The 26,117-nt window shown below is 42.3% G+C and overlaps 10 non-coding genes across 10 annotated transcripts; all 10 read left to right on the top strand.

Moving 5' to 3' along the window:
• Positions 1-398: 398 nt before the first annotated feature.
• Positions 399-470, top strand: trnaq-uug (transfer RNA glutamine (anticodon UUG)). The gene has a single exon. It is a non-coding gene; the product is annotated as a tRNA-Gln (tRNA).
• Positions 471-3,604: 3,134 nt separating this feature from the next.
• Positions 3,605-3,676, top strand: trnaq-uug (transfer RNA glutamine (anticodon UUG)). The gene has a single exon. It is a non-coding gene; the product is annotated as a tRNA-Gln (tRNA).
• Positions 3,677-9,601: 5,925 nt separating this feature from the next.
• On the top strand, positions 9,602-9,684 carry trnal-cag (transfer RNA leucine (anticodon CAG)). Its single transcript has one exon. It is a non-coding gene; the product is annotated as a tRNA-Leu (tRNA).
• Positions 9,685-10,025: 341 nt separating this feature from the next.
• trnaq-uug (transfer RNA glutamine (anticodon UUG)) lies at positions 10,026-10,097 on the top strand. Its single transcript has one exon. It is a non-coding gene; the product is annotated as a tRNA-Gln (tRNA).
• Positions 10,098-14,401: 4,304 nt separating this feature from the next.
• Positions 14,402-14,484, top strand: trnal-cag (transfer RNA leucine (anticodon CAG)). The gene has a single exon. It is a non-coding gene; the product is annotated as a tRNA-Leu (tRNA).
• A 341-nt stretch (positions 14,485-14,825) lies between these two features.
• On the top strand, positions 14,826-14,897 carry trnaq-uug (transfer RNA glutamine (anticodon UUG)). Its single transcript has one exon. It is a non-coding gene; the product is annotated as a tRNA-Gln (tRNA).
• A 4,142-nt stretch (positions 14,898-19,039) lies between these two features.
• Positions 19,040-19,122, top strand: trnal-aag (transfer RNA leucine (anticodon AAG)). Its single transcript has one exon. It is a non-coding gene; the product is annotated as a tRNA-Leu (tRNA).
• A 537-nt stretch (positions 19,123-19,659) lies between these two features.
• trnaq-uug (transfer RNA glutamine (anticodon UUG)) lies at positions 19,660-19,731 on the top strand. Its single transcript has one exon. It is a non-coding gene; the product is annotated as a tRNA-Gln (tRNA).
• Positions 19,732-24,051: 4,320 nt separating this feature from the next.
• On the top strand, positions 24,052-24,134 carry trnal-cag (transfer RNA leucine (anticodon CAG)). Its single transcript has one exon. It is a non-coding gene; the product is annotated as a tRNA-Leu (tRNA).
• Positions 24,135-25,076: 942 nt separating this feature from the next.
• Positions 25,077-25,148, top strand: trnaq-cug (transfer RNA glutamine (anticodon CUG)). Its single transcript has one exon. It is a non-coding gene; the product is annotated as a tRNA-Gln (tRNA).
• Positions 25,149-26,117: the final 969 nt, after the last annotated feature.

The following is a 26,117-nucleotide window of genomic DNA, read 5'->3' as shown; positions in this document are numbered from 1 at the left end:
GCGGCGTTCAGGTCGCAGTCTCTCCTGGAGGCGTGGGTTCGAATCCCACTTCTGACAAATGTTGGATTTTAGGGACAACAGCTGACACTTGGAAAACACATTCTCCCACATTAGTCAAAGGTGGGGAACCACCTATTCTCCAATGCTGCTTACCTGGATGAATTCATAGACTTTGATGTTATACAAGTTACAGTTCATCTGGATAGATGCAATGAACATCACACACAGAGATAAGAGTGACACAGTGCTTAGATGTACCCAATCTTCCTTGTATTGACAATTTTATAGTTTGCTACATGATCACCCAATCTCCAAGTTGTCAATATGCACACAATAATGAAATGAATCAAATCGTCTGGAAGAAACTGTTCAACAAAAGTAGCCTAACAATGTGAAATGGTTCCATGGTGTAATGGTGAGCACTCTGGACTTTGAATCCAGTGATCCCAGTTCAAATCTCGGTGGAACCTACCGCTGGCTAGTTGTAGGTTATTTTGCCCCAGTGAGTGACTCAGTTACTCCACCAACTGGGAGACACACAGTGGCATTGTCAACGAGCTCATCTTGTTCCAGAGACATAGAGTACTTTGTGCAATCAACACTCATGGCAAGTGTTTAAAGAACTACTACAGGGAGAGAGATGAGGCAAAGGTTGCACAATGGTTTACGATAGACACACTCTTAAGTAAATATCCTTGCGATTCTCATTCAGATAATGCTAAAAACACATTTTGGGCATGAAGTGCGATCCCAGACACAATCCCAAATTCCTAATTTATAACCCTACCCCTCGTTTTCAAGTGCTTCCCTATTTTTGTGTTTCACCCCAAACAGAGTCATAAGGTCTAGTAGTGTAAATATCTCCCTGTGAAATGCAATAAGCCTTGAAACCCCTGTCAAGCATCTGAGTGTTCAGGACTGTTCAGTAAAACCACAGACTGTTAAAACTGTTGTCTGTGTAACAATGTTCACATTTCCAGTGCACACATTCTTCATTTGGCAGCATCTGGAGATTCCCTGGTGTATAGGTAAGCACTCCGGACTGTGAATCCAGCGATCTGAGTTCAAACCACGGTGGGACCTGTTATAGTGTAGAACGAATAAAACCAGCTCGTCCTTTGAGCTGTGTTGCTGGTCTCAGGATTTAATGTGCAATAAATGCAGGCAACTTTGGCAACAGTTCTTTCCGTTGTGCTCCATTCAATGACTCTAGTACTCTACCAAATGACGTGGTTCAATTAATGTAATGCAATAATTGGATACTGGTTACTCTAAGAACTCTTTTTCTGGAGTTTGCTGAAAAAATGAATGCATATGTTAAAGCTCCATGAATTGATGTCTTCCCAGCAAAGGGCAGAAGAACACCAATACCAGCTGACAGATGTGTAGTGGCTTAATCAACAAGCTCTTTTTTCCCTGAGACATCCCATACTTCACTCATCAATCACTGATGGCCAGGGTCGCAATGAACTGATAAAGAGATAGGCTGATGACGAGTTTGCACATTTGATTCACAATAATTACGCATAATCTAAACGCTGTCTTTTCGGATTTCTTTGGAGTACCAAACAACCCCACCTTCTGTTGTCACGAGCGGTCTAAGGCGCTGCGTTCAGGTCGCAGTCTCTCCTGGAGGCGTGGGTTCGAATCCCACTTCTGACAAATGTTGGATTTTAGGGACAACAGCTGACACTTGCAAAACACATTCTCCCACATTAGTCAAAGGTGGGGAGCCACCTATTCTCCAATGCTGCTTACCTGGATGAATTCATAGACTTTGATGTTATACAAGTTACAGTTCATCTGGATAGATGCAATGAACATCACACACAGAGATAAGAGTGACACAGTGCTTAGATGTACCCAAACTTCCTTGTATTGGCAATTTTATAGTTTGCTACATGATCACCCAATCTCCAAGTTGTCAATAATGAAATTAATCAAATCGTCTGGAAGAAACTGTTCAACAAAAGAAGCCTAACAAAGTGAAATGGTTCCATGGTGTAATGGTGAGCACTCTGGACTTTGAAGCCAGTGATCTGAGTTCAAATCTCGGAGGAACCTACTGCTGGCTAGTTGTAGGTGTTTTTGCCCCAATGAGTGACTCAGTTACTCCACCAACTGGGAGACACACAGTGGCATTGTCAACGAGCTCATCTTGTTCCAAAGACATAGAGTACTTTGTGCAATCAACGCTCATGGCAAGTGTTTAAAGAACTAATACAGGGAGAGAGATGAGGCAAAGGTTGCACAATGGTTTACGATAGACACACTCTTAAGTAAATATCCTTGCGATTCTCATTCAGATAATGCTAAAAACACATTTTGGGCATGAAGTGCGATCCCAGACACAATCCCAAATTCCTAATTTATAACCCTACCCCTCGTTTTCAAGTGCTTCCCTATTTTTGTGTTTCACCCCAAACAGAGTCATAAGGTCTAGTAGTGTAAATATCTCCATGTGAAATGCAATAAGCCTTGAAACCCCTGTCAAGCATCTGAGTGTTCAGGACTGTTCAGTAAAACCACAGACTGTTAAAACTGTTGTCTGTGTAACAATGTTCACATTTCCAGTGCACACATTCTTCATTTGGCAGCATCTGGAGATTCCCTGGTGTATAGGTAAGCACTCTGGACTGTGAATCCAGCAATCTGAGTTCAAATTACGGTGGGACCTGTTATAGTGTAGGACGAATAAAACCAGCTCGTCCTTTGAGCTGTGTTGCTGGTCTCAGGATTTAATGTGCAATAAATGCAGGCAACTTTGGCAACAGTTCTTTCTCTTTTGCTCCATTCAATGACTCTAGTACTCTACCAAATGACGTGGTTCAATTAATGTAATGCAATAATTGGATAGTGGTTACTCTAAGAACTCTTTTTCTGGAGTTTGCTGAAAAAATGAATGCATATGTTAAAGCTCCATAAATTGATGTCTTCCCAGCAAAGGGCAAAAGAACACCAATACCAGCTGATAGATGTGTAGTGGCTTAATCAACAAGCTCTTTTTTGCCTGAGACATCCCATACTTCACGCATCAATCACTGATGGCCAGGGTAGCAATGAACTGATAAAGAGATAGGCTGATGACGAGTTTGCACATTTGATTCACAATAATTACGCATAATCTAAACGCTGTCTTTTCGGATTTCTTTGGAGTACCAAACAACCCCCACTTCCGTTGTCAGGATGGCCGAGCGGTCTAAGGCGCGGCGTTCAGGTCGCAGTCTCTCCTGGAGGCGTGGGTTCGAATCCCACTTCTGACAAATGTTGGATTTTAGGGACAACAGCTGACACTTGGAAAACACATTCTCCCACATTAGTCAAAGGTGGGGAACCACCTATTCTCCAATGCTGCTTACCTGGATGAATTCATAGACTTTGATGTTATACAAGTTACAGTTCATCTGGATAGATGCAATGAACATCACACACAGAGATAAGAGTGACACAGTGCTTAGATGTACCCAATCTTCCTTGTATTGACAATTTTATAGTTTGCTACATGATCACCCAATCTCCAAGTTGTCAATATGCACACAATAATGAAATGAATCAAATCGTCTGGAAGAAACTGTTCAACAAAAGTAGCCTAACAATGTGAAATGGTTCCATGGTGTAATGGTGAGCACTCTGGACTTTGAATCCAGTGATCCCAGTTCAAATCTCGGTGGAACCTACCGCTGGCTAGTTGTAGGTTATTTTGCCCCAGTGAGTGACTCAGTTACTCCACCAACTGGGAGACACACAGTGGCATTGTCAACGAGCTCATCTTGTTCCAGAGACATAGAGTACTTTGTGCAATCAACACTCATGGCAAGTGTTTAAAGAACTACTACAGGGAGAGAGATGAGGCAAAGGTTGCACAATGGTTTACGATAGACACACTCTTAAGTAAATATCCTTGCGATTCTCATTCAGATAATGCTAAAAACACATTTTGGGCATGAAGTGCGATCCCAGACACAATCCCAAATTCCTAATTTATAACCCTACCCCTCGTTTTCAAGTGCTTCCCTATTTTTGTGTTTCACCCCAAACAGAGTCATAAGGTCTAGTAGTGTAAATATCTCCCTGTGAAATGCAATAAGCCTTGAAACCCCTGTCAAGCATCTGAGTGTTCAGGACTGTTCAGTAAAACCACAGACTGTTAAAACTGTTGTCTGTGTAACAATGTTCACATTTCCAGTGCACACATTCTTCATTTGGCAGCATCTGGAGATTCCCTGGTGTATAGGTAAGCACTCCGGACTGTGAATCCAGCGATCTGAGTTCAAACCACGGTGGGACCTGTTATAGTGTAGAACGAATAAAACCAGCTCGTCCTTTGAGCTGTGTTGCTGGTCTCAGGATTTAATGTGCAATAAATGCAGGCAACTTTGGCAACAGTTCTTTCCGTTGTGCTCCATTCAATGACTCTAGTACTCTACCAAATGACGTGGTTCAATTAATGTAATGCAATAATTGGATACTGGTTACTCTAAGAACTCTTTTTCTGGAGTTTGCTGAAAAAATGAATGCATATGTTAAAGCTCCATGAATTGATGTCTTCCCAGCAAAGGGCAAAAGAACACCAATACCAGCTGACAGATGTGTAGTGGCTTAATCAACAAGCTCTTTTTTCCCTGAGACATCCCATACTTCACGCATCAATCACTGATGGCCAGGGTAGCAATGAACTGATAAAGAGATAGGCTGATGACGAGTTTGCACATTTGATTCACAATAATTACGCATAATCTAAACGCTGTCTTTTCGGATTTCTTTGGAGTACCAAACAACCCCCCCTTCTGTTGTCAGGAAGGCCGAGCGGTCTAAGGCGCTGCGTTCAGGTTGCAGTCTCTCCTGAAGGCGTGGGTTTGAATCCCACTTCTGACAAACGTTGGATTTTAGGGACAACAGCTGACACTTGCAAAACACATTCTCCCACTTTAGTCAAAGGTGGGGAGCCACCTATTCTCCAATGCTGCTTACCTGGATGAATTCATAGACTTTGATGTTATACAAGTTACAGTTCATCTGGATAGATGCAATGAACATCACAGACAGAGATAAGAGTGACACAGTGCTTAGATCTACCCAAACTTCCTTGTATTGACAATTTTATAGTTTGCTACATGATCACCCAATCTCCAAGTTGTCAATGTGCACACAATAATGAAATGAATCAAATCGTCTGGAAGAAACTGTTCAACAAAAGTAGCCTAACAAAGTGAAATGGTTCCATGGTGTAATGGTGAGCACTCTGGACTTTGAATCTAGTGATCCGAGCTCAAATCTCGTTGGAACCTACCGCTGGCTAGTTGTAGGTTTTTTGCCCCAATGAGTGACTCAGTTACTCCACCAACTGGGAGACACACAGTGGCATTGTCAACGAGCTCATCTTGTTCCAGAGACATAGAGTACTTTGTGCAATCAACACTCATGGCAAGTGTTTAAAGAACTAATACAGGGAGAGAGATGAGGCAAAGGTTGCACAATGGTTTACGATAGACACACTCTTAAGTAAATATCCTTGCGGATCTCATTCAGATAATGCTAAAAACACATTTTGGGCATGAATTGCGATCCCAGACACAATCCCAAATTCCTAATTTATAACCCTACCCCTCATTTTCAAGTGCTTCCCTATTTTTGTGTTTCACCCCAAACATAGTCATAAGGTCTAGTAGTTGAATTATCTCCCTGTGAAATGCAATAAGCCTTGAAACCCCTGTCAAGCATCTGAGTGTTCAGGACTGCTCAGTAAAACCACAGACTGTTAAAACTGTTGTCTGTGTAACACTGTTCACATTTCCAGTGCACACATTCTTCATTTGGCAGCATCTGGAGATTCCCTGGTGTATAGGTAAGCACTCTGGACTGTGAATCCAGCGATCTGAGTTCAAATCACGGTGGGACCTGTTATAGTGTAGAACGAATAAAACCAGCTCGTCCTTTGAGCTGTGTTGCTGGTCTCAGGATTTAATGTGCAATAAATGCAGGCAACTTTGGCAACAGTTCTTTCTGTTGTGCTCCATTCAATGACTCTAGTACTCTACCAAATGACGTGGTTCAATTAATGGAATGCAATAATTGGATACTGGTTACTCTAAGAACTCTTTTTCTGGAGTTTGCTGAAAAAATGAATGCATATGTTAAAGCTCCATGAATTGATGTCTTCCCAGCAAAGGGCAAAAGAACACCAATACCAGCTGACAGATGTGTAGTGGCTTAATCAACAAGCTCTTTTTTCCCTGAGACATCCCATACTTCACGCATCAATCACTGATGGCCAGGGAAGCAATGAACTGATAAAGAGATAGGCTGATGACGAGTTTGCACATTTGATTCACAATAATTACGCATAATCTAAACGCTGTCTTTTCGTATTTCTTTGGAGTACCAAACAACCCCACCTTCTGTTGTCACGAGCGGTCTAAGGCGCTGCGTTCAGGTCGCAGTCTCTCCTGGAGGCGTGGGTTCGAATCCCACTTCTGACAAACGTTGGATTTTAGGGACAACAGCTGACACTTGCAAAACACATTCTCCCACTTTAGTCAAAGGTGGGGAGCCACCTATTCTCCAATGCTGCTTACCTGGATGAATTCATAGACTTTGATGTTATACAAGTTACAGTTCATCTGGATAGATGCAATGAACATCACAGACAGAGATAAGAGTGACACAGTGCTTAGATCTACCCAAACTTCCTTGTATTGACAATTTTATAGTTTGCTACATGATCACCCAATCTCCAAGTTGTCAATGTGCACACAATAATGAAATGAATCAAATCGTCTGGAAGAAACTGTTCAACAAAAGTAGCCTAACAAAGTGAAATGGTTCCATGGTGTAATGGTGAGCACTCTGGACTTTGAATCTAGTGATCCGAGCTCAAATCTCGTTGGAACCTACCGCTGGCTAGTTGTAGGTTTTTTGCCCCAATGAGTGACTCAGTTACTCCACCAACTGGGAGACACACAGTGGCATTGTCAACGAGCTCATCTTGTTCCAGAGACATAGAGTACTTTGTGCAATCAACACTCATGGCAAGTGTTTAAAGAACTAATACAGGGAGAGAGATGAGGCAAAGGTTGCACAATGGTTTACGATAGACACACTCTTAAGTAAATATCCTTGCGGATCTCATTCAGATAATGCTAAAAACACATTTTGGGCATGAATTGCGATCCCAGACACAATCCCAAATTCCTAATTTATAACCCTACCCCTCATTTTCAAGTGCTTCCCTATTTTTGTGTTTCACCCCAAACATAGTCATAAGGTCTAGTAGTTGAATTATCTCCCTGTGAAATGCAATAAGCCTTGAAACCCCTGTCAAGCATCTGAGTGTTCAGGACTGCTCAGTAAAACCACAGACTGTTAAAACTGTTGTCTGTGTAACACTGTTCACATTTCCAGTGCACACATTCTTCATTTGGCAGCATCTGGAGATTCCCTGGTGTATAGGTAAGCACTCTGGACTGTGAATCCAGCGATCTGAGTTCAAATCACGGTGGGACCTGTTATAGTGTAGAACGAATAAAACCAGCTCGTCCTTTGAGCTGTGTTGCTGGTCTCAGGATTTAATGTGCAATAAATGCAGGCAACTTTGGCAACAGTTCTTTCTGTTGTGCTCCATTCAATGACTCTAGTACTCTACCAAATGACGTGGTTCAATTAATGGAATGCAATAATTGGATACTGGTTACTCTAAGAACTCTTTTTCTGGAGTTTGCTGAAAAAATGAATGCATATGTTAAAGCTCCATGAATTGATGTCTTCCCAGCAAAGGGCAAAAGAACACCAATACCAGCTGACAGATGTGTAGTGGCTTAATCAACAAGCTCTTTTTTCCCTGAGACATCCCATACTTCACGCATCAATCACTGATGGCCAGGGAAGCAATGAACTGATAAAGAGATAGGCTGATGACGAGTTTGCACATTTGATTCACAATAATTACGCATAATCTAAACGCTGTCTTTTCGTATTTCTTTGGAGTACCAAACAACCCCACCTTCTGTTGTCACGAGCGGTCTAAGGCGCTGCGTTCAGGTCGCAGTCTCTCCTGGAGGCGTGGGTTCGAATCCCACTTCTGACAAATGTTGGATTTTAGGGACAACAGCTGACACTTGGAAAACACATTCTCCCACATTAGTCAAAGGTGGGGAACCACCTATTCTCCAATGCTGCTTACCTGGATGAATTCATAGACTTTGATGTTATACAAGTTACATTTCATCTGGATAGATGCAATGAACATCACACACAGAGATAAGAGTGACACAGTGCTTAGATGTACCCAATCTTCCTTGTATTGACAATTTTATAGTTTGCTACATGATCACCCAATCTCCAAGTTGTCAATAATGAAATTAATCAAATCGTCTGGAAGAAACTGTTCAACAAAAGAAGCCTAACAATGTGAAATGGTTCCATGGTGTAATGGTGAGCACTCTGGACTTTGAAGCCAGTGATCTGAGTTCAAATCTCGGAGGAACGTACCGCTGGCTAGTTGTAGGTTTTTTTGCCCCAATGAGTGACTCAGTTACTCCACCAACTGGGAGACACACAGTGGCATTGTCAACGAGCTCATCTTGTTCCAAAGACATAGAGTACTTTGTGCAATCAACGCTCATGGCAAGTGTTTAAAGAACTAATACAGGGAGAGAGATGAGGCAAAGGTTGCACAATGGTTTACGATAGACACACTCTTAAGTAAATATCCTTGCGATTCTCATTCAGATAATGCTAAAAACACATTTTGGGCATGAAGTGCGATCCCAGACACAATCCCAAATTCCTAATTTATAACCCTACCCCTCGTTTTCAAGTGCTTCCCTATTTTTGTGTTTCACCCCAAACAGAGTCATAAGGTCTAGTAGTGTAAATATCTCCATGTGAAATGCAATAAGCCTTGAAACCCCTGTCAAGCATCTGAGTGTTCAGGACTGTTCAGTAAAACCACAGACTGTTAAAACTGTTGTCTGTGTAACAATGTTCACATTTCCAGTGCACACATTCTTCATTTGGCAGCATCTGGAGATTCCCTGGTGTATAGGTAAGCACTCTGGACTGTGAATCCAGCGATCTGAGTTCAAATTACGGTGGGACCTGTTATAGTGTAGGACGAATAAAACCAGCTCGTCCTTTGAGCTGTGTTGCTGGTCTCAGGATTTAATGTGCAATAAATGCAGGCAACTTTGGCAACAGTTCTTTCTCTTTTGCTCCATTCAATGACTCTAGTACTCTACCAAATGACGTGGTTCAATTAATGTAATGCAATAATTGGATACTGGTTACTCTAAGAACTCTTTTTCTGGAGTTTGCTGAAAAAATGAATGCATATGTTAAAGCTCCATAAATTGATGTCTTCCCAGCAAAGGGCAAAAGAACACCAATACCAGCTGATAGATGTGTAGTGGCTTAATCAACAAGCTCTTTTTTGCCTGAGACATCCCATACTTCACGCATCAATCACTGATGGCCAGGGTAGCAATGAACTGATAAAGAGATAGGCTGATGACGAGTTTGCACATTTGATTCACAATAATTACGCATAATCTAAACGCTGTCTTTTCGGATTTCTTTGGAGTACCAAACAACCCCCACTTCCGTTGTCAGGATGGCCGAGCGGTCTAAGGCGCTGCGTTCAGGTCGCAGTCTCTCCTGGAGGCGTGGGTTCGAATCCCACTTCTGACAAATGTTGGATTTTAGGGACAACAGCTGACACTTGGAAAACACATTCTCCCACATTAGTCAAAGGTGGGGAACCACCTATTCTCCAATGCTGCTTACCTGGATGAATTCATAGACTTTGATGTTATACAAGTTACAGTTCATCTGGATAGATGCAATGAACATCACACACAGAGATAAGAGTGACACAGTGCTTAGATGTACCCAATCTTCCTTGTATTGACAATTTTATAGTTTGCTACATGATCACCCAATCTCCAAGTTGTCAATATGCACACAATAATGAAATGAATCAAATCGTCTGGAAGAAACTGTTCAACAAAAGTAGCCTAACAGTGTGAAATGGTTCCATGGTGTAATGGTGAGCACTCTGGACTTTGAATCCAGTGATCCGAGTTCAAATCTCGGTGGAACCTACCGCTGGCTAGTTGTAGGTTTTTTTGCCCCAGTGAGTGACTCAGTTACTCCACCAACTGGGAGACACACAGTGGCATTGTCAACGAGCTCATCTTGTTCCAGAGACATAGAGTACTTTGTGCAATCAACACTCATGGCAAGTGTTTAAAGAACTACTACAGGGAGAGAGATGAGGCAAAGGTTGCACAATGGTTTACGATAGACACACTCTTAAGTAAATATCCTTGCGATTCTCATTCAGATAATGCTAAAAACACATTTTGGGCATGAAGTGCGATCCCAGACACAATCCCAAATTCCTAATTTATAACCCTACCCCTCGTTTTCAAGTGCTTCCCTATTTTTGTGTTTCACCCCAAACAGAGTCATAAGGTCTAGTAGTGTAAATATCTCCCTGTGAAATGCAATAAGCCTTGAAACCCCTGTCAAGCATCTGAGTGTTCAGGACTGTTCAGTAAAACCACAGACTGTTAAAACTGTTGTCTGTGTAACAATGTTCACATTTCCAGTGCACACATTCTTCATTTGGCAGCATCTGGAGATTCCCTGGTGTATAGGTAAGCACTCCGGACTGTGAATCCAGCGATCTGAGTTCAAACCACGGTGGGACCTGTTATAGTGTAGAACGAATAAAACCAGCTCGTCCTTTGAGCTGTGTTGCTGGTCTCAGGATTTAATGTGCAATAAATGCAGGCAACTTTGGCAACAGTTCTTTCTGTTGTGCTCCATTCAATGACTCTAGTACTCTACCAAATGACGTGGTTCAATTAATGTAATGCAATAATTGGATACTGGTTACTCTAAGAACTCTTTTTCTGGAGTTTGCTGAAAAAATGAATGCATATGTTAAAGCTCTATGAATTGATGTCTTCCCAGCAAAGGGCAGAAGAACACCAATACCAGCTGACAGATGTGTAGTGGCTTAATCAACAAGCTCTTTTTTCCCTGAGACATCCCATACTTCACGCATCAATCACTGATGGCCAGGGTAGCAATGAACTGATAAAAAGATAGGCTGATGACGAGTTTGCACATTTGATTCACAATAATTACGCATAATCTAAACGCTGTCTTTTCGGATTTCTTTGGAGTACCAAACAACCCCCCCTTCTGTTGTCACGAGCGGTCTAAGGCGCTGCGTTCAGGTCGCAGTCTCTCCTGGAGGCGTGGGTTCGAATCCCACTTCTGACAAATGTTGGATTTTAGGGACAACAGCTGACACTTGCAAAACACATTCTCCCACATTAGTCAAAGGTGGGGAGCCACCTATTCTCCAATGCTGCTTACCTGGATGAATTCATAGACTTTGATGTTATACAAGTTACAGTTCATCTGGATAGATGCAATGAACATCACACACAGAGATAAGAGTGACACAGTGCTTAGATGTACCCAAACTTCCTTGTATTGGCAATTTTATAGTTTGCTACATGATCACCCAATCTCCAAGTTGTCAATAATGAAATTAATCAAATCGTCTGGAAGAAACTGTTCAACAAAAGAAGCCTAACAAAGTGAAATGGTTCCATGGTGTAATGGTGAGCACTCTGGACTTTGAAGCCAGTGATCTGAGTTCAAATCTCGGAGGAACGTACCCCTGGCTAGTTGTAGGTTTTTTTGCCCCAATGAGTGACTCAGTTACTCCACCAACTGGGAGACACACAGTGGCATTGTCAACGAGCTCATCTTGTTCCAAAGACATAGAGTACTTTGTGCAATCAACGCTCATGGCAAGTGTTTAAAGAACTAATACAGGGAGAGAGATGAGGCAAAGGTTGCACAATGGTTTACGATAGACACACTCTTAAGTAAATATCCTTGCGATTCTCATTCAGATAATGCTAAAAACACATTTTGGGCATGAAGTGCGATCCCAGACACAATCCCAAATTCCTAATTTATAACCCTACCCCTCGTTTTCAAGTGCTTCCCTATTTTTGTGTTTCACCCCAAACAGAGTCATAAGGTCTAGTAGTGTAAATATCTCCATGTGAAATGCAATAAGCCTTGAAACCCCTGTCAAGCATCTGAGTGTTCAGGACTGTTCAGTAAAACCACAGACTGTTAAAACTGTTGTCTGTGTAACAATGTTCACATTTCCAGTGCACACATTCTTCATTTGGCAGCATCTGGAGATTCCCTGGTGTATAGGTAAGCACTCTGGACTGTGAATCCAGCGATCTGAGTTCAAATTACGGTGGGACCTGTTATAGTGTAGGACGAATAAAACCAGCTCGTCCTTTGAGCTGTGTTGCTGGTCTCAGGATTTAATGTGCAATAAATGCAGGCAACTTTGGCAACAGTTCTTTCTGTTGTGCTCCATTCAATGACTCTAGTACTCTACCAAATGACGTGGTTCAATTAATGTAATGCAATAATTGGATACTGGTTACTCTAAGAACTCTTTTTCTGGAGTTTGCTGAAAAAATGAATGCATATGTTAAAGCTCCATGAATTGATGTCTTCCCAGCAAAGGGCAGAAGAACACCAATACCAGCTGACAGATGTGTAGTGGCTTAATCAACAAGCTCTTTTTTCCCTGAGACATCCCATACTTCACGCATCAATCACTGATGGCCAGGGAAGCAATGAACTGATAAAGAGATAGGCTGATGACGAGTTTGCACATTTGATTCACAATAATTACGCATAATCTAAACGCTGTCTTTTCGGATTTCTTTGGAGTACCAAACAACCCCACCTTCTGTTGTCACGAGCGGTCTAAGGCGCTGCGTTCAGGTCGCAGTCTCTCCTGGAGGCGTGGGTTCGAATCCCACTTCTGACAAATGTTGGATTTTAGGGACAACAGCTGACACTTGGAAAACACATTCTCCCACATTAGTCAAAGGTGGGGAACCACCTATTCTCCAATGCTGCTTACCTGGATGAATTCATAGACTTTGATGTTATACAAGTTACAGTTCATCTGGATAGATGCAATGAACATCACACACAGAGATAAGAGTGACACAGTGCTTAGATGTACCCAAACTTCCTTGTATTGGCAATTTTATAGTTTGCTACATGATCACCCAATCTCCAAGTTGTCAATAATGAAATTAATCAAATCGTCTGGAAGAAACTGTTCAACAAAACAAGCCTAACAATGTGAAATGGTTCCATGGTGTAATGGTGAGCACTCTGGACTTTGAAGCCAGTGATCTGAGTTCAAATCTCGGAGGAACGTACCGCTGGCTAGTTGTAGGTTTTTTTGCCCCAATGAGTGACTCAGTTACTCCACCAACTGGGAGACACACAGTGGCATTGTCAACGAGCTCATCTTGTTCCAAAGACATAGAGTACTTTGTGCAATCAACGCTCATGGCAAGTGTTTAAAGAACTAATACAGGGAGAGAGATGAGGCAAAGGTTGCACAATGGTTTACGATAGACACACTCTTAAGTAAATATCCTTGCGATTCTCATTCAGATAATGCTAAAAACACATTTTGGGCATGAAGTGCGATCCCAGACACAATCCCAAATTCCTAATTTATAACCCTACCCCTCGTTTTCAAGTGCTTCCCTATTTTTGTGTTTCACCCCAAACAGAGTCATAAGGTCTAGTAGTGTAAATATCTCCATGTGAAATGCAATAAGCCTTGAAACCCCTGTCAAGCATCTGAGTGTTCAGGACTGTTCAGTAAAACCACAGACTGTTAAAACTGTTGTCTGTGTAACAATGTTCACATTTCCAGTGCACACATTCTTCATTTGGCAGCATCTGGAGATTCCCTGGTGTATAGGTAAGCACTCTGGACTGTGAATCCAGCGATCTGAGTTCAAATTACGGTGGGACCTGTTATAGTGTAGGACGAATAAAACCAGCTCGTCCTTTGAGCTGTGTTGCTGGTCTCAGGATTTAATGTGCAATAAATGCAGGCAACTTTGGCAACAGTTCTTTCTCTTTTGCTCCATTCAATGACTCTAGTACTCTACCAAATGACGTGGTTCAATTAATGTAATGCAATAATTGGATACTGGTTACTCTAAGAACTCTTTTTCTGGAGTTTGCTGAAAAAATGAATGCATATGTTAAAGCTCCATAAATTGATGTCTTCCCAGCAAAGGGCAAAAGAACACCAATACCAGCTGATAGATGTGTAGTGGCTTAATCAACAAGCTCTTTTTTGCCTGAGACATCCCATACTTCACGCATCAATCACTGATGGCCAGGGTAGCAATGAACTGATAAAGAGATAGGCTGATGACGAGTTTGCACATTTGATTCACAATAATTACGCATAATCTAAACGCTGTCTTTTCGGATTTCTTTGGAGTACCAAACAACCCCCACTTCCGTTGTCAGGATGGCTGAGCGGTCTAAGGCGCTGCGTTCAGGTCGCAGTCTCTCCTGGAGGCGTGGGTTCGAATCCCACTTCTGACAAATGTTGGATTTTAGGGACAACAGCTGACACTTGGAAAACACATTCTCCCACATTAGTCAAAGGTGGGGAACCACCTATTCTCCAATGCTGCTTACCTGGATGAATTCATAGACTTTGATGTTATACAAGTTACAGTTCATCTGGATAGATGCAATGAACATCACACACAGAGATAAGAGTGACACAGTGCTTAGATGTACCCAATCTTCCTTGTATTGACAATTTTATAGTTTGCTACATGATCACCCAATCTCCAAGTTGTCAATATGCACACAATAATGAAATGAATCAAATCGTCTGGAAGAAACTGTTCAACAAAAGTAGCCTAACAGTGTGAAATGGTTCCATGGTGTAATGGTGAGCACTCTGGACTTTGAATCCAGTGATCCGAGTTCAAATCTCGGTGGAACCTACCGCTGGCTAGTTGTAGGTTTTTTTGCCCCAGTGAGTGACTCAGTTACTCCACCAACTGGGAGACACACAGTGGCATTGTCAACGAGCTCATCTTGTTCCAGAGACATAGAGTACTTTGTGCAATCAACACTCATGGCAAGTGTTTAAAGAACTACTACAGGGAGAGAGATGAGGCAAAGGTTGCACAATGGTTTACGATAGACACACTCTTAAGTAAATATCCTTGCGATTCTCATTCAGATAATGCTAAAAACACATTTTGGGCATGAAGTGCGATCCCAGACACAATCCCAAATTCCTAATTTATAACCCTACCCCTCGTTTTCAAGTGCTTCCCTATTTTTGTGTTTCACCCCAAACAGAGTCATAAGGTCTAGTAGTGTAAATATCTCCCTGTGAAATGCAATAAGCCTTGAAACCCCTGTCAAGCATCTGAGTGTTCAGGACTGTTCAGTAAAACCACAGACTGTTAAAACTGTTGTCTGTGTAACAATGTTCACATTTCCAGTGCACACATTCTTCATTTGGCAGCATCTGGAGATTCCCTGGTGTATAGGTAAGCACTCCGGACTGTGAATCCAGCGATCTGAGTTCAAACCACGGTGGGACCTGTTATAGTGTAGAACGAATAAAACCAGCTCGTCCTTTGAGCTGTGTTGCTGGTCTCAGGATTTAATGTGCAATAAATGCAGGCAACTTTGGCAACAGTTCTTTCTGTTGTGCTCCATTCAATGACTCTAGTACTCTACCAAATGACGTGGTTCAATTAATGTAATGCAATAATTGGGTACTGGTTACTCTAAGAACTCTTTTTCTGGAGTTTGCTGAAAAAATGAATGCATATGTTAAAGCTCTATGAATTGATGTCTTCCCAGCAAAGGGCAGAAGAACACCAATACCAGCTGACAGATGTGTAGTGGCTTAATCAACAAGCTCTTTTTTCCCTGAGACATCCCATACTTCACGCATCAATCACTGATGGCCAGGGTAGCAATGAACTGATAAAGAGATAGGCTGATGACGAGTTTGCACATTTGATTCACAATAATTACGCATAATCTAAACGCTGTCTTTTCGGATTTCTTTGGAGTACCAAACAACCCCCCCTTCTGTTGTCAGGAAGGCCGAGCGGTCTAAGGCGCTGCGTTCAGGTTGCAGTCTCTCCTGGAGGCGTGGGTTTGAATCCCACTTCTGACAAACATTGGATTTTAGGGACAACAGCTGACACTTGCAAAACACATTCTCCCACTTTAGTCAAAGGTGGGGAGCCACCTATTCTCCAATGCTGCTTACCTGGATGAATTCATAGACTTTGATGTTATACAAGTTACAGTTCATCTGGATAGATGCAATGAACATCACACACAGAGATAAGAGTGACACAGTGCTTAGATCTACCCAAACTTCCTTGTATTGACAATTTTATAGTTTGCTACATGATCACCCAATCTCCAAGTTGTCAATGTGCACACAATAATGAAATGAATCAAATCGTCTGGAAGAAACTGTTCAACAAAAGAAGCCTAACAAAGTGAAACGGTTCCATGGTGTAATGGTGTGCACTCTGGACTTTGAAGCCAGTGATCTGAGGTCAAATCTCGGTGGAACCTACCGCTGGCTAGTTGTAGGTTTTTTTGCCCCAATGAGAGACTCAGTTACTCCACCAACTGGGAGACACACAGTGGCATTGTCAACGAGCTCATCTTGTTCCAGAGACATAGAGTACTTTGTGCAATCAACACTCATGGCAAGTGTTTAAAGAACTAATACAGGGAGAGAGATGAGGCAAAGGTTGCACAATGGTTTACGATAGACACACTCTTAAGTAAATATCCTTGCGATTCTCATTCAGATAATGCTAAAAACACATTTTGGGCATGAAGTGCGATCCCAGACACAATCCCAAATTCCTAATTTATAACCCTACCCCTCGTTTTCAAGTGCTTCCCTATTTTTGTGTTTCACCCCAAACAGAGTCATAAGGTCTAGTAGTGTAAATATCTCCCTGTGAAATGCAATAAGCCTTGAAACCCCTGTCAAGCATCTGAGTGTTCAGGACTGTTCAGTAAAACCACAGACTGTTAAAACTGTTGTCTGTGTAACAATGTTCACATTTCCAGTACACACATTCTTCATTTGGCAGCATCTGGAGATTCCCTGGTGTATAGGTAAGCACTCCGGACTGTGAATCCAGCGATCTGAGTTCAAACCACGGTGGGACCTGTTATAGTGTAGAACGAATAAAACCAGCTCGTCCTTTGAGCTGTGTTGCTGGTCTCAGGATTTAATGTGAAATAAATGCAGGCAACTTTGGCAACAGTTCTTTCTGTTGTGCTCCATTCAATGACTCTAGTACTCTACCAAATGACGTGGTTCAATTAATGTAATGCAATATTTGGATACTGGTTACCTTTTCTGGAGTTTGCTGAAAAACTGAATGTATATGTCAAAGCTCTATGAATTGATGTCTTGCCAGCAAAGGGCAGAAGAACACCAATACCAGCTGACAGGTGTGTAGTGTCTTAATCAACAAGCTCTTTTTTGCCTGAGACATACCATACTTCACGCATCCATCACTGATGGCCAGGGTAGCAAGTCAAGTCAAGTCAAGTCAAGTGGCTTTTATTGTCATTTCTACTATACACAGTGGTACACAGTACACAGTAGAAACGAGATAACGTTTCTCCAAGAACCAAGGTGCTACAAACAACACAAGCTATAATAAAGTGCATCGAGTGCAACCAAGTGCAAACAGTGCAGACGAAAAAACAGTACAGACGGACAGTGTAGACAGACAACACAAGTAACACAGGACAGGACACAAGACACAAGACCCAAGACAGTGCCGACCAGTAAACCTACTGTATACTATTTTACAGTACAGTACAGTTCAGTTAAGTGTGCTAGGGGTGTTAAAAAAAAGAGCAGCATGTAAACGGTATAGTGCATTTAAATGTCCAGCATGTAAAAAAAGTGCAATTGCATTGGAATGTGCAAAAAAAAAACAGCAGGTAAACAGTGTAGTGCAGTAAATGTAGAATGATAAAAGTAAATAAATAATAAATAAGTGGTGGTGGAATGAGATGAGTAGTGAGTGATGAGAATGTGCTGAGTTCGGTTTGCAGTGTGTTTAAGTTCTATTTCAGTTCTGTGTGTTGAGGAGCCTGATGGCTTGTGGGAAAAAACTGTTGCATAGTCTGGATGTGGTGGCCCGAATGCTTCGGAACCTCTTTCCTGATGGCAGGAGTGTGAAGAGTGTGTGTGATGGGTGTGTGGGGTCGTCCACAATGCTGTTGGCTTTGCGGATGCAGCGTGTGGTGTAAATGTGCATGATAGAGGGCAGAGAGACTCCGATGATCTTCTCAGCTGTCCTCACTATCCTCTGTAGGGTCTTGCGATCCGCGACGGTGCAGTTCCCAAACCAGGCAGTGATGCAGCTGCTCAGGATGCTCTCAATGGTCCCTCTGTAGAACATGGTCAGGATGGGGGGAGGGAGATGGGCTTTCCTCAGCCTTCTCAGGAAGTAGAGACGCTGCTGGGCCTTCTTGGTGATGGAGCTGGTGTTGACTGACCAGGTGAGGTTGTCCGCCAGATGAACACCAAGGAATTTGGTGCTCTTGACTATCTCCACTGAGGATCCATCGATGATCAATGGAGAATGGTCACCCTGTGCTCTCCTGAAGTCCACAACCATCTCTTTAGTTTTGTCAACGTTCAGAGACAGGTTGTTTGCTCCACACCAGGCTGTTAATCGTTGCACGTTGCACCTCCTCTCTGTAGGCTGACTCGTCGTTCTTGCTGATTAGACCCACCACGGTCGTGTCATCAGCAAACTTGACTATGTGGTTTGAGCTGTGCATTGCTACACAGTCGTGCGTCAGCAGAGTGAACAGCAGAGGGCTGAGCACAAAGCCCTGAGGGGCTCCAGTGCTCAGTGTGGTGGTGCTGGAGATGTTGTTCCCGATCCGGACTGACTGGGGTCTCCCAGTCAGGAAGTCCAGAATCCAGTTGCAACTTCAATAAACTGATAAAGAGATAGGCTGATGACGAGTTTGCACTTTTGATTTACAATAATTACGCCTAATCTAAATGCTGTCTTTGCGCATTTTTTTTGGAGTACCAAACCAAGCCTGTTCTGTTGTCAGGATGGCCGAGCGGTCTAAGGCGCTGCGTTAAGGTCGCAGTCTCTCCTGGAGGCGTGGGTTGGAATCCCACTTCTGACAAATGTTGTTTTTTAAGGACAACAGCTGACACTTGGAAAACACATTGGATCCATTCTTCCACATTCGTCAGAGGTAGGGAACCACCTATTCTCCAAGACTGCTTACCTGGATAAGGTGTGTTCAATCAGACAGAAAGTGCAGGAGCAATGGGTAAAGCACAGATAGCTGACAAGCAAGCAGGGCTGTGTAGCTCAAGGAGCATGGCTTTGGCACTCCACTAGTTACGTATCAAAGGTAGTCTTTCATCTATGCCCTATAATCACTAATGAGAGTCCATTTGAGACTGACTCTATTGGCCAAATCCATAGATTTTGATGTTATACAAGTTACATTGCATCTGGATAGATGCAATGAACTTCACACACAGAGATAAGAGTGACACAGTGCTTAGATGTACCCAATCTTCCTTGTATTGACAATTTTATAGTTTGCTACATGATCACCCAATCTCCAAGTTGTCAATATGCACACAATAATGAAATGAATCAAATCGTCTGGAAGAAACTGTTCAACAAAAGTAGCCTAAGAATGTGAAATGGTTCCATGGTGTAATGGTGAGCACTCTGGACTTTGAATCCAGTGATCCGAGTTCAAATCTCGGTGGAACCTACTGCTGGCTAGTTGTAGGTTTTTTTGCCCCAGTGAGTGACTCAGTTACTCCACCAACTGGGAGACACACAGTGGCATTGTCAACGAGCTCATCTTGTTCCAGAGACATAGAGTACTTTGTGCAATCAACACTCATGGCAAGTGTTTAAAGAACTACTACAGGGAGAGAGATGAGGCAAAGGTTGCACAATGGTTTACGATAGAAACACTCTTAAGTAAATATCCTTGCGGATCTCATTCAGATAATGGTAAAAACACATTTTGGGCATGAATTGCGATCCCAGACACAATCCCAAATTCCTAATTTATAACCCTACCCCTCATTTTCAAGTGCTTCCCTATTTTTGTGTTTCACCCCAAACAGAGTCATAAGGTCTAGTAGTTGAATTATCTCCCTGTGAAATGCAATAAGCCTTGAAACCCCTGTCAAGCATCTGAGTGTTCAGGACTGCTCAGTAAAACCACAGACTGTTAAAACTGTTGTCTGTGTAACACTGTTCACATTTCCAGTGCACACATTCTTCATTTGGCAGCATCTGGAGATTCCCTGGTGTATAGGTAAGCACTCTGGACTGTGAATCCAGCGATCTGAGTTCAAATCACGGTCGGACCTGTTATAGTGTAGAACGAATAAAACCAGCTCATCCTTTGAGCTGTGTTGCTGGTCTCAGGATTTAATGTGCAATAAATGCAGGCAACTTTGGCAACAGTTCTTTCTGTTGTGCTCCATTCAATGACTCTAGTACTCTACCAAATGACGTGGTTCAATTAATGTAATGCAATAATTGGATACTGGTTACTCTAAGAACTCTTTTTCTGGAGTTTGCTGAAAAAATGAATGCATATGTTAAAGCTCCATGAATTGATGTCTTCCCAGCAAAGGGCAGAAGAACACCAATACCAGCTGACAGATGTGTAGTGGCTTAATCAACAAGCTCTTTTTTCCCTGAGACATCCCATACTTCAGGCATCAATCACTGATGGCCAGGGTAGCAATGAACTGATAAAGAGATAGGCTGATGACGAGTTTGCACATTTGATTCACAATAATTACGCATAATCTAAACGCTGTCTTTTCGGATTTCTTTGGAGTACCAAACAACCCCACCTTCTGTTGTCAGGAAGGCCGAGCGGTCTAAGGCGTTGCGTTCAGGTTGCAGTCTCTCCTGGAGGCGTGAGTTCGAATCCCACTTCTGACAAACGTTGGATTTTAGGGACAACAGCTGACACTTGCAAAACACATTCTCCCACTTTAGTCAAAGGTGGGGAGCCACCTATTCTCCAATGCTGCTTACCTGGATGAATTCATAGACTTTGATGTTATACAAGTTACAGTTCATCTGGATAGATGCAATGAACATCACACACAGAGATAAGAGTGACACAGTGCTTAGATGTACCCAAACTTCCTTGTATTGACAATTTTATAGTTTGCTACATGATCACCCAATCTCAAAGTTGTCAATGTGCACACAATAATGAAATGAATCAAATCGTGTGGAAGAAACTGTTCAACAAAAGTAGCCTAACAAAATGAAATGGTTCCATGGTGTAATGGTGAGCACTCTGGACTTTGAATCTAGTGATCCGAGCTCAAATCTCAATGGAACCTACCGCTGGCTAGTTGTAGGTTTTTTGCCCCAATGAGTGACTCAGTTACTCCACCAACTGGGAGACACACAGTGGCATTGTCAACGAGCTCATCTTGTTCCAGAGACATAGAGTACTTTGTGCAATCAACACTCATGGCAAGTGTTTAAAGAACTAATACAGGGAGAGAGATGAGGCAAAGGTTGCACAATGGTTTACGATAGACACACTCTTAAGTAAATATCCTTGCGGATCTCATTCAGATAATGCTAAAAACACATTTTGGGCATGAATTGCGATCCCAGACACAATCCCAAATTCCTAATTTATAACCCTACCCCTCATTTTCAAGTGCTTCCCTATTTTTGTGTTTCACCCCAAACAGAGTCATAAGGTCTAGTAGTTGAATTATCTCCCTGTGAAATGCAATAAGCCTTGAAACCCCTGTCAAGCATCTGAGTGTTCAGGACTGCTCAGTAAAACCACAGACTGTTAAAACTGTTGTCTGTGTAACACTGTTCACATTTCCAGTGCACACATTCTTCATTTGGCAGCATCTGGAGATTCCCTGGTGTATAGGTAAGCACTCTGGACTGTGAATCCAGCGATCTGAGTTCAAATCACAGTGGGACCTGTTATAGTGTAGAACGAATAAAACCAGCTCGTCCTTTGAGCTGTGTTGCTGGTCTCAGGATTTAGTGTGCAATAAATGCAGGCAACTTTGGCAACAGTTCTTTCTGTTGTGCTCCATTCAATGACTCTAGTACTCTACCAAATGACGTGGTTCAATTAATGGAATGCAATAATTGGATACTGGTTACTCTAAGAACTCTTTTTCTGGAGTTTGCTGAAAAAATGAATGCATATGTTAAAGCTCCATGAATTGATGTCTTCCCAGCAAAGGGCAGAAGAACACCAATACCAGCTGACAGATGTGTAGTGGCTTAATCAACAAGCTCTTTTTTCCCTGAGACATCCCATACTTCACTCATCAATCACTGATGGCCAGGGTCGCAATGAACTGATAAAGAGATAGGCTGATGACGAGTTTGCACATTTGATTCACAATAATTACGCATAATCTAAAAGCTGTCTTTTCGGATTTCTTTGGAGTACCAAACAACCCCACCTTCTGTTGTCACGAGCGGTCTAAGGCGCTGCGTTCAGGTCGCAGTCTCTCCTGGAGGCGTGGGTTCGAATCCCACTTCTGACAAATGTTGGATTTTAGGGACAACAGCTGACACTTGCAAAACACATTCTCCCACATTAGTCAAAGGTGGGGAGCCACCTATTCTCCAATGCTGCTTACCTGGATGAATTCATAGACTTTGATGTTATACAAGTTACAGTTCATCTGGATAGATGCAATGAACATCACACACAGAGATAAGAGTGACACAGTGCTTAGATGTACCCAAACTTCCTTGTATTGGCAATTTTATAGTTTGCTACATGATCACCCAATCTCCAAGTTGTCAATAATGAAATTAATCAAATCGTCTGGAAGACACTGTTCAACAAAAGAAGCCTAACAATGTGAAATGGTTCCATGGTGTAATGGTGAGCACTCTGGACTTTGAAGCCAGTGATCTGAGTTCAAATCTCGGAGGAACCTACCGCTGGCTAGTTGTAGGTTTTTTGCCCCAATGAGTGACTCAGTTACTCCACCAACTGGGAGACACACAGTGGCATTGTCAACGAGCTCATCTTGTTCCAAAGACATAAAGTACTTTGTGCAATCAACACTCATGGCAAGTGTTTAAAGAACTAATACAGGGAGAGAGATGAGGCAAAGGTTGCACAATGGTTTACGATAGACACACTCTTAAGTAAATATCCTTGCGATTCTCATTCAGATAATGCTAAAAACACATTTTGGGCATGAAGTGCGATCCCAGACACAATCCCAAATTCCTAATTTATAACCCTACCCCTCGTTTTCAAGTGCTTCCCTATTTTTGTGTTTCACCCCAAACAGAGTCATAAGGTCTAGTAGTGTAAATATCTCCATGTGAAATGCAATAAGCCTTGAAACCCCTGTCAAGCATCTGAGTGTTCAGGACTGTTCAGTAAAACCACAGACTGTTAAAACTGTTGTCTGTGTAACAATGTTCACATTTCCAGTGCACACATTCTTCATTTGGCAGCATCTGGAGATTCCCTGGTGTATAGGTAAGCACTCTGGACTGTGAATCCAGCGATCTGAGTTCAAATTACGGTGGGACCTGTTATAGTGTAGGACGAATAAAACCAGCTCGTCCTTTGAGCTGTGTTGCTGGTCTCAGGATTTAATGTGCAATAAATGCAGGCAACTTTGGCAACAGTTCTTTCTGTTTTGCTCCATTCAATGACTCTAGTACTCTACCAAATGACGTGGTTCAATTAATGTAATGCAATAATTGGATACTGGTTAATCTAAGAACTCTTTTTCTGGAGTTTGCTGAAAAAATGAATGCATATGTTAAAGCTCTATGAATTGATGTCTTCCCAGCAAAGGGCAGAAGAACACCAATACCAGCTGACAGATGTGTAGTGGCTTAATCAACAAGCTCTTTTTTGCCTGAGACATCCCATACTTCACGCATCAATCACTGATGGCCAGGGTAGCAATGAACTGATAAAGAGATAGGCTGATGACGAGTTTGCACATTTGATTCACAATAATTACGCATAATCTAAACGCTGTCTTTTCGGATTTCTTTGGAGTACCAAACAACCCCACCTTCCGTTGTCAGGATGGCCGAGCGGTCTAAGGCGCTGCGTTCAGGTCGCAGTCTCTCCTGGAGGCGTGGGTTCGAATCCCACTTCTGACAAATGTTGGATTTTAGGGACCACAGCTGACACTTGGAAAACACATTGGATCCATTCTTCCACATTCGTCAGAGGTGGGGAACCACTTATTCTCCAAGACTGCTTACCTGGATAAGGTGTGTTCAATCAGACAGAAAGTGCAGGAGCAGTGGGTAAAGCATGGATAGCTGACAAGCAAGCAGGGCTGTGGAGCTCAAGGATCATGGCTTTGGCACCCCTCTAGTTACGTATCAAAGGTAGTCTTTCATCTATGCCCTATAATCACTAATGAGAGTCCATTTGAGACTGACTCTATTGGCCAAATCCATAGATTTTGATGTTATACAAGTTACAGTGCATCTGGATAGATGCAATGAACATCACACACTGAGATAAAAGTGACACAGTGCTTAGATGTACCCAAACCGCGTTGTACCGCGTTGGACAACAGCTGACACTTGGAAAACACATTGGATCCATTCTTCCACATTCGTCAGAGGTAGGGTACCACCTATTCTCCAAGACTGCTTACCTGGATAAGGTGTGTTCAATCAGACAGAAAGTGCAGGAGCAGTGGGTAAAGCACAGATAGCTGACAAGCAAGCAGGGCTGTGGAGCTCAAGGAGCATGGCTTTGGCACTCCACTAGTTACGTATCAAAGGTAGTCTTTCATCTATGCCCTATAATCACTAATGAGAGTCCATTTGAGACTGACTCTATTGGCCAAATCCATAGATTTTGATGTTATACAAGTTACATTGCATCTGGATAGATGCAATGAACATCACACACTGAGATAAAAGTGACACAGTGCTTAGATGTACCCAAACCGCCTCGTATTGACATTTTTTTAGTTTGCTACATGATCAGCCAAATCTCCAAGTTGTCAAGTTGGAGACAATAATGAAATGAATCAAATTGTGTGGAAGAACCTGTTCAACAACATTAAGCTAGCAATGTGGAAAGGTTCCATGGTGTAATGGTGAGCACTCTGGACTCTGAATCCAGCGATCCGAGTTCAAATCTCGGTGGGACCTACTGTTGGCAGGTTGTAGCTTTCCTCGATCCAATGAATGACTCGGTTACTCCACCAACTGGGAGACTCACAGTGGCATTGTCATGGAGCTCATCTTGTTCCAGAAACAGAATACTATGTGCACTAAACACTCATGACAATTCCAAAAAAACTTATACCAGCACAGAAATGAGGCCAAGCCTGCACGATGATTTAAAATAATAATCCTTGCTGATCTCTGTCACATAATGCTAAAAACACATTTTGGGCATGAAGTGCGATCCCAGACACAATCCCCAATTCCTCTTTTATAACCCTACCCTAGTTCTCAAGTGCTTCCTTATTTTTGTCATAAGGGTTAGTATTTGAAATATATTAAAAATAGTGTCTGTGTAACACTGTTCACTTTTCCTGTGCACACTTGCTTCATTTGGCAGCATCTGGAGATTCCCTGGTGTATAGGTAAGCACTCTGGACTATGAATCCAGCAATCTGAGTTCAAATCACGATGGGACCTGTTATACTGTAGAATAAATAAAACCAGCTGGACCTTTAAGCTGGCTTGCTGTTCTCAGGTTTTAATGTGCAATAAATGCAGGCAACTTTGGCAACAGTTCTTTCTCTTATGCTCCATTCAATGACTTTAGTACTCTACCAAATGCCGTGGTTCAATTAATATAATGCAGTATTTGGATACTGGTTACCTTTTCTGGAGTTTGCTGAAAAACTGAATGTATATGTTAAAGCTCTATGAATTGATGTCTTGCCAGTAAAGGGCAGAAGAACACCAATACCAGCTGACAGGTGTGTAGTGTCTTAATCAACAAGCTCTTTTTTGCCTGAGACATACCATACTTCACGCATCCATCACTGATGGCCAGGGTAGCAATAAACCGATAAAGAGATAGGCTGATGACGAGTTTGCACATTTGATTCACAATAATTACGCATAATCTAAACGCTGTCTTTTCGGATTTCTTTGGAGTACCAA

Source organism: Channa argus, unplaced genomic scaffold (assembly GCF_033026475.1).
Source record: "Channa argus isolate prfri unplaced genomic scaffold, Channa argus male v1.0 Contig078, whole genome shotgun sequence".
NCBI lineage: Eukaryota > Metazoa > Chordata > Actinopteri > Anabantiformes > Channidae > Channa > Channa argus.
The sequence above is the reverse complement of the archived record's forward strand: the minus strand, read 5'-3'. Positions and strand labels throughout refer to the sequence as shown.